Raw genomic sequence first — 8,243 nt, forward strand, 5'->3', positions numbered from 1 at the left:
TTGCTCGCCATGTTGAATCTGTTGAGGACTCGAGAGGTGGGCATGATTTGGTCAAGCAGCTGCTCCACCACCCTCGACCTGATAATGTTGGCCGAGCTACCTGGATCCACAAGTACATGTTTAATTTGAAATGTATTCACAAGAAAAAAGATTACCAGTGCATCGTTATGAGGCTGAGACAAGGTCTCGATGTCCTCTTCGCTGAATGTGAGAGCGTTCTCAGGTATGTAACCTCGAGTTCGCTTTTCTCTGGTGATGGATATTTTTGTTCTTCTGATAGTGGGTTCCTGTGGGATGTCGATTCCTCCCATGATCATGTGGATGACATGTTACGGCTCGTCTACTTCATTTTTCCCGTTTGCCTCTCTTTCTCGAAACTGATTTTTGGCTCGGTCGCTAAGGAACTCTCAGAGGTTCCCTTTGTCGAGTAGCCGGGCTATTTCTTCTCGGAGTTGCCAGCAATCTTCGGTCCTATGACCGTGTGTGCTGTGAAATTCGCACACTAAGTTGGGGTTCCTCTATGATGGATATGATAGTACAGGTATTGGCCACCTGGTGTCTCTAATTTTACTGATGGCGGATACGATGTCTGAAATATCAACGTTGAAGTTGTATTCCGATAGGCGGGGCACCTCCGTCGGTCCTATGTGTCTATTGAATTCGACTCTGGTCATGAGTCCCCGAGGATTCTGACCTCGATCTATTCTTCGATTATTTCGGGGTATGTTATGCCTTGGGGCGTGTCTCCTATATTCGGTGTATGGTTGATATCTTTCTTTGTTTGGCTTTGGCTCCTTTGTCAGGAGTCTACTTGGATATACCGAGCCTGAGGGGCTCCTAGTTGGTCGTCTTCGACCCTGATCTTTGATTGGTATCGGTTGTGGACATCCGACCAGGTCACGGCGGGATATTCAACCAAATTCTACTTCAGATGCTTCGAAAACACTGAGCTTCGTTCATTCAAGCCTTGGGTGAAGGCCTGCACTGCCCAGTCATCGGAGACTGGTGATAGGTCCATTCGCTCCATTTAAAAGCGAGATATGAACTCCCGCAGCATCTCGTTTTCTCTTTGTTTGATTTTGAAGATGTCGGATTTCCTTGTAGCCACCTTGATGGCACCGGCATGTGCCTTTATGTAGGGGTGGGCATATATCGGGTAAAACCGATAACCCGAACCGTTAATTTTTTATTGGGTTATCGGTATTGGGTTATTGGGTTAACGGTTCGGTAGCGGGTTAAATTTTTTTTTATTGGGTTATCGGTTTGGGCTCGGTTTGCATTTTTGTTATTGGGTAAAAACCGATAACCCAATAAGAATGATATAATTTACTAATTTACCCTTAAGTATATACTAGGGTTATTTATTTTCCTAATTCCCTCTTCACTCTTCAGTCTTCAGTCGTTTGTCTCTCAGTTCTCATTCTTGTTTCCGTCGCAGCCCCCAAGAGTCAAGACGCAAGACTCACCACCAGTTCTCCGCCAGACATCAGTAGATACTGCACAGAAGTGGGAGCGTGCTTTTGTTAAGAAACAACAAAAGTTGGCAGTTTACACGTTCTGGCAGTTTGATTTCTTTGTTTTATATATTGCAAAATTTTTTAGTTGTTTTATCTTATCGGGTAGACCGATAACCGAACCGATAATGATATATAACCGATTAACCGATAACCGATAACCAATATCTTATCGGTTTGGTTATCGGGTTATGATATTTGTAAACCGATAACCGATAGGCAAAACCGATAATGTTCAAAACTAAACCGAACCGACTGATGCCCACCCCTACCTTTATGAAAAAATCTGCCAGTGTAGCAAATGAGTCTATTGAATTTGGAGCTAGGTTGTGGTACCACATCATGGCCCCTTTCGAGAGTGTTTCTCCGAACTTCTTTAGCAAGACAGATTCGATCTCGTCATCCCTTAGGTCATTGCCCTTCACCGCACAGGTGTAAGCAGTGACATGCTCGTTGGGGTCCGAGGTTCCATTGTACTTCGGAAGATCGAACATTCTGAATTTCTTTAGGACGGGCTTTGGAGCGGCATCTGATGGGAATGGTTTTTGTACGAATTTCTTCGAATCGACACCCTTCAGGATCGGGGGTGCGCGCGGGATCTGATCGACCCTTAAGTTGTAGGTTTCTACATTTTTGTCATTGGCTTTTATCATCTTTTTGCCCGACTTAATCCTCTTTGTGAGGTCTTCGAGCATCTTCATAATAGCAGGGTCGGCTGTTGACCCATTGTTGCTTGACCTTTCAGGTACCTGTTTGGTTCGAGGGACCGTTTCCGAGGCCGCTGTACTTGGGGTTTTTTGGTGGCTTTGCAATTAAGCAATTACCAGCTGTTGTGCCTGCAACATCTCAAAAATAATGTGAAGTTTAACCTCCTGTTCCTCCCGAGCTGGGGTTTTCTGAGCATCTTGTTGGTCTCCTTGGCGTATACTCCTGTTAGTGTGGGAGCTTATATCCACGTGTTGGGTATTGCGTGAGACCACATTCGCTGGGATTGGCTCTCGTGCGTCCTCAGGGTTTCGTGGTGGTACACCGATACATGGAATGGCCACGCCATTCTCTCCATGGTCTTCAAGAACGTTGTTTTCATATGCATTTATTGAGTTAGACATTTTGACCTGAAATCAAAGATTCTTGGACAAAAAAAGTGTGAAAGATAACTTGCGTTATGTAGTAAACCAGCAAGAAAACAATCACTATTATTTTTAGCACCACGGTGGGTGCCAAACTATTTACTTGAAAAATGGTAATTATAATTAAATTTGATTTTGTGGTTCTAAAATTATATGATCTGTTTTATGCTAGTTGTTAGGCAGTAGATGCTAAGTATGAGACTAGAAAAATAAGATAAGAACTTGAAAATAGCGCGTTTAGGCAAATCGAGCGGCTGAGAATCAGGGCCTCGGGCTTCAGTATACGGGGCCTCGATGTCGAGCTCGATACTGAACTATGGATAGCCGATGAAGGACTAATAGTTTGAGAGCTTTGATAAAGGCTCTTTATGACCAATAATAAGCAATAAATGAAGAACAATAAATAGAACACAATAAATATAAGCAATAAATGTAAGTAGTGAAACCAAGAGAATATGTTTAAGTTAGAGAGCACAGAATGTTCTTGAATTGAATGTTGTGAATAATGAAATGTATTCCTCTTTACAAAATGACAAGGGTCTCCTTTATATACCAAGGAGGAATCCCAACATAGTACAAATGCATTTATTACAAAGACATATGGTTCGTACAATAATTTAATGATACGGTACAGGCTTGAGCTAGCCTGAAAGACTTGGTCAGCTTTAGTCACGTGCCTTGGGAACTTCCCGCTAGTCCATCATAGCCGCTGATATGCACTACCTCGAGATCGAGGAAGCCCTCAGAGTCGGGCTTCGAACCCGGCCTCAAGCCTTCCGAGAACGGTCTGCAGGATATCATAATGATCATAAAATCGGGCTCTTCGATTTTAGCCATATACAGAATGCATAGAATTCATCGTAGTTAAGTACTTAAAATTTATATATACAAAGCACATATTTTGTATTTATTGATTTGATGTAAACATTCCGCGCGAATAAGTTTTTATCCAATAATATTTATCAATCGGTGTCTATAATTTATATTAAAGCAAATATAAACAGGACATATGTATGTTTACATTTCTATTACTTATAGCCCGTTTGGCCAAGCTGCAAAAATCAGCTTATTTTGAGAAGTGCTTTTTTTCAAAAGTGTTTTTTTCAAAAGTACTTTTGGTGAGAAGCAGTTTGTGTTTGGCTAATTAGATTGAAAAGCATTTCTGAGCAGCAATTAGTGTTTGACCAAGTTTTTAAAAACTGCTTGTAAGTGTATGTTTCTCAAAAGTGTTTCTAAAAAAAGTGCTTTTGGAGAGAAGCTACTTTTTTCTGCTTCTCCAAAACTGCTTCTGCTTCTCCTCAAAAGCACTTTTTTCCTTCCAAAAGCTTGGCCAAACACCTGAATTTTTGGCCAAAAAGAAGCTTGGCCAAAGAGGCTATTAATCTGTTAGTCATGAATCATTATAACATATAGGAATTTAAGTTCCATATACTGTCAATATAAAAATAATTAAATAACTAGAATCAATTAAAAGATAATTACAAATAACTTTATCTAATAATATTAACTGATAACCTTAAATAAATAGTAAATAATATATTATAAATTGTTAAATAGCACTAATGGTGTAAAAAATTATTATACTATCAATGCATATAATCTAAATTTATGTTATTGTAAATTATTACTTTATACAATTATGATAAATTAACGCGATTTGATATAAACACCAAAATTTCTATAGAGAACTAAACGAGATATCTGTTTACCCTAAAAAACGGATAACAACTGAATTTATATGTGGTTTAAGGATATCCGGATTAATTCGATTCAAATGATAAATTGCGTTAGATTAAACAGATAAAAAACGTAATAGATTATCAAATCACTTAAGGGGGTGATTCCGGACTTCAATAACAGCCTTAATGAAATGTCTGTCCCCGATCCCGGACTCAAAATAACTAAGCACTGATGAACAAGAATAAGAACTTTGAATAACAAAGTAAATAAGGGTATTTTGCCTTGATGTGCGTGTTACATTGTGTCGAATGAATAATCATACCCTCCCTTTATATAGTGGGGAATTTTACCCTAAGTACAATTCCATAAAAGGTAAAATTCTTTTGTTTAACTAATCACCGGTTCTCTGCTGATACGTGACGAGATTCATGCCGTGATATCCGGTCGGTCAAGGATATCACTGCCTTTTGTTAGTCGTGTTTGATCGTCTGGTAATGCTCTCTCCGAGGCCTTTGGGGTTTGAACCGGATCTGGGGGTCATGGCTCCGATACTCCCGAGGGTAGGTGTTTTACCCGGACTCCAGATCGAGGGATTCCTTGCCTTTCCGATTTCGTGCCTTCACGTTTCTTGCTCCATTTACTTCATCGGAATTCGAGGCGTCCCATGGGCTCGGTTTTACCCGTATACAGTATCCTTAATTGGAGGAAGCAAATAATTTTTGTTGCTAAAATGGAAGTTTGACCCGCGGGCTGCGGGGCAGGAACGGAGCTCGCTTCCTTGGCTAAACTAAGAAATCGCATCCAACGAAAATGACGTTCGCGATGAAGTGTAAAACGAATAATGCATTTATTTTTCTTATAAAACCCCCAGTCCTGTTCAGAATAAAGGCGATTTTATTTGTCTGATTGTGTGACGTTTGCGATGACGTCCTCTTTTCTGGATGTTTCTTGTCACTCGAGACTAATGGGTGCTTCCTTCTTCTTTGGTCAAGGACCTCACGGGACCGGCACTTCACCTGGACCCGTTACTCTTCCTCTTTTTCTCCTTTTCCTTTTTTCGGATTCACATCCTATGTTTTTCGATTTTAGAATTAATCTGTATTTGTACCTATTAAAGAAAAAAAAAATTCTATCAATTTTCTATATAATTTGACTAATTCCAAAAGAATTATTGTTTTTGTTTAAGTTCAGTATAATTGACCAACTCCGAGTGAGTATAAATATTATGGAACTTATAGTAGTTATTTTAATGATTTGATTGTTAGAGTAACATAGCTTGCACTATTAAATTATCTAGTCTTACCGTGCGTGTACCTATATCGATAAATAAAAGTTTTTAAAAATTATATAAAAATTATTAAATAATGTATTTGAGTTATTGAATAAATATTTAAGAAAATATAAATTCCCAACAATAATTAATGTTAATTTCATTAAGCTAGCTCGATAAATAAAGAAATCCTACTCCACAAAAGTCTTGTTGGGGATTTTAAGAATAATGAGGCTTAAAATAAGGTGAATGAGAAATGGAGGGAAATAAAAATTTTAAGTGAAATTTTAAGTTTCCCCTTTTGATGAAGGAACATTGTCCCATATTGGAAGAGCAAGAGGTTTTTTATGGGTATATAAGCAATTGCTTTTCTTCTAGCTCTTAAAGAGTTGAGAAGAAGGCAAGCCTCGCGTCGTCGTCGTCGTCGCTCGCTCGGCTCGGCTTCGGCTTCGGCTTCGGTCAATTGATTGATTAATTTTTTGGACCAAATTTATTTGTTAATAGTAAAATATTAACAGAAATATTATTAAATATTCGTTTTAATAACAGAATATTAATATTAAAATAAATATTCAGCCCAACTTTGGCTATAAATACAAGTTTATTCTCTCAAAATTTCCATACGATTTTTCGAGTTTCTCCTCCTTCTTCTACATACTTTTAACATCAAATAAAGCAACAATAAGTGTGTTTACTCATGGGAGGAAATAATCCATAACCTTGGGTACTAGGAGGGGATTAAATTCCTTAAGAAAACACTGTGAATTCAGTGGGCTCGGATTAAAATTTTGTTTTTATTTTTCATTTCTGTTTATACGTTATTTTATATTCTCCAAAATTATTTTACAAATACAGATTACTAACAAGCTTAAGGAATTTAATTTGTATTCTGTATTTGTGTTATATTCACTGTTTTGGAGTTTAAAACCTTTGTGATTGTTTACTCAATTGGAGATTAAAATCTACGTGATTTTAACGTATGTGTCATTCTTTTACAGAAATGACTAATGATAACGGGAACCAGGCTATTCCGCTAGTGACTGCCAATGCATCAACAAGCCGAACAACGGCGTTGGCACCGGCGGAGAAACCCAGAAAATTTCTCGGGTTAGATTTCAAGCGATGACAGCAGAATATGTTCTTCTACTTGACTACTTTAAGTATGCAGAAGTTCATCAAGGAAGATGTTTCGGTTCTGCCTGATGAAACTCCAGAGAATGAACGCTTTCTCGTGATTGAGGCGTGGAAGCATTCTGATTTTCTGTGCAAGAATTATGTTCTTAGCGGACTGAAGGACGATTTGTATAATGTCTACAGTGGTGTGGAGACGTCAAAAGAATTGTGGACTGCGCTTGAAAAGAAATACAAAACTAAAAATGTCGGGTTGAAGAAATTCATTGCTGCCAAGTTTTTGGACTACAAAATGGTAGATAGCAAGTCTGTTATTACCCAAGTCCAGGAATTGCAAGTGATTATTCACGATCTCGTTGCTGAAGGTATAAATCAAATTAATACCGATGTTGAAAGTAGTAATCTTAGTATTTTTACTAAAAGAATTTTCATTGAAGGTCTTTTCATCAATAAAGCATTCCAAGTAGCAGCGATGATTGAGAAGCTGCCTCCTTTGTGGAAGGACTTCAAAAACCACTCGAAACACAAATGCAAGGAGATGTCCTTGAAGATCTCATTGTTCGGTTGAGAATCAAAGAGGACAACAAAGCTGCTGAAAAGAGAGGCCATGGAAACTCAACAATAATGAGAGCAAACAATGTTGAGGATACTTCTCAAAATAAGAGAAAGAGGAAGCAGGCTTCTGGACCAAAAAGCAACCCAAGCAAGAAGCGGTTCAACAGAAATTGCTACAACTATGGGAAAGCTGGGCACAAATCTACGGAGTGTCGTGCTCCGAAGAAAGACAAGAAGAAAGGTCAATCAAACATGGTTGAAAAGCATAAAGATGTTGATGACTTGTGTGCCATGCTTTCTGAATGTAACCTGGTGGGAAATCCTAAGGAGTGGTGGATTGATTTTGGAGCCACTCGCCATGTTTGTGCTGTTAGGGAAGCCTTTGGAACATATGCTCCAGTTGGCCCCGAAGAGATATTTTCTATGGGAAATGCTGCAACCGCCAAGATTGAAGGATGTGGGAAGATCTTTCTGAAGATGACTTCTAGCAACATGGTGACTTTGAACAATGTCCTTCAGGTTCCCAAGATTAGGAAGAATTTAGTCTCTGCTAGACTTCTTGTTCAGAATGGTTTTAAATATATTTTTGTTTCTGATAAGGTTGTAATAAGTAAGAACGAAATATTTGCAGGAAAAAGTTACCTTACTGAGGGCCTTTTCAAGCTGAATGTAATGGTTGTTGAGAATAATAATAATAAAATTTCAGCTTCGTCTTACTTACTTGAGTCAAATGAATTATGGCATATACGTTTGGGTCATGTCAATTATAAAACCTTGTGGAAAATGATTAACTCGGAAGTATTGCCTAAATTTGAATGCGACAAATCAAAATGTCAAATATGTATGGAGTTTAAGTATGTTAAACATCCTTATAAGTCAGTTGAAAGGAATTCAGATCCTTTAGACTTAATTCACACAGATATTTGCGATATGAAGTCAATACCATCTCGCGATGGAAAGAAG

This window comes from Nicotiana sylvestris, chromosome 7 (genome assembly GCF_000393655.2).
Source record: "Nicotiana sylvestris chromosome 7, ASM39365v2, whole genome shotgun sequence".
Classification (NCBI taxonomy): Eukaryota; Viridiplantae; Streptophyta; class Magnoliopsida; order Solanales; family Solanaceae; genus Nicotiana; species Nicotiana sylvestris.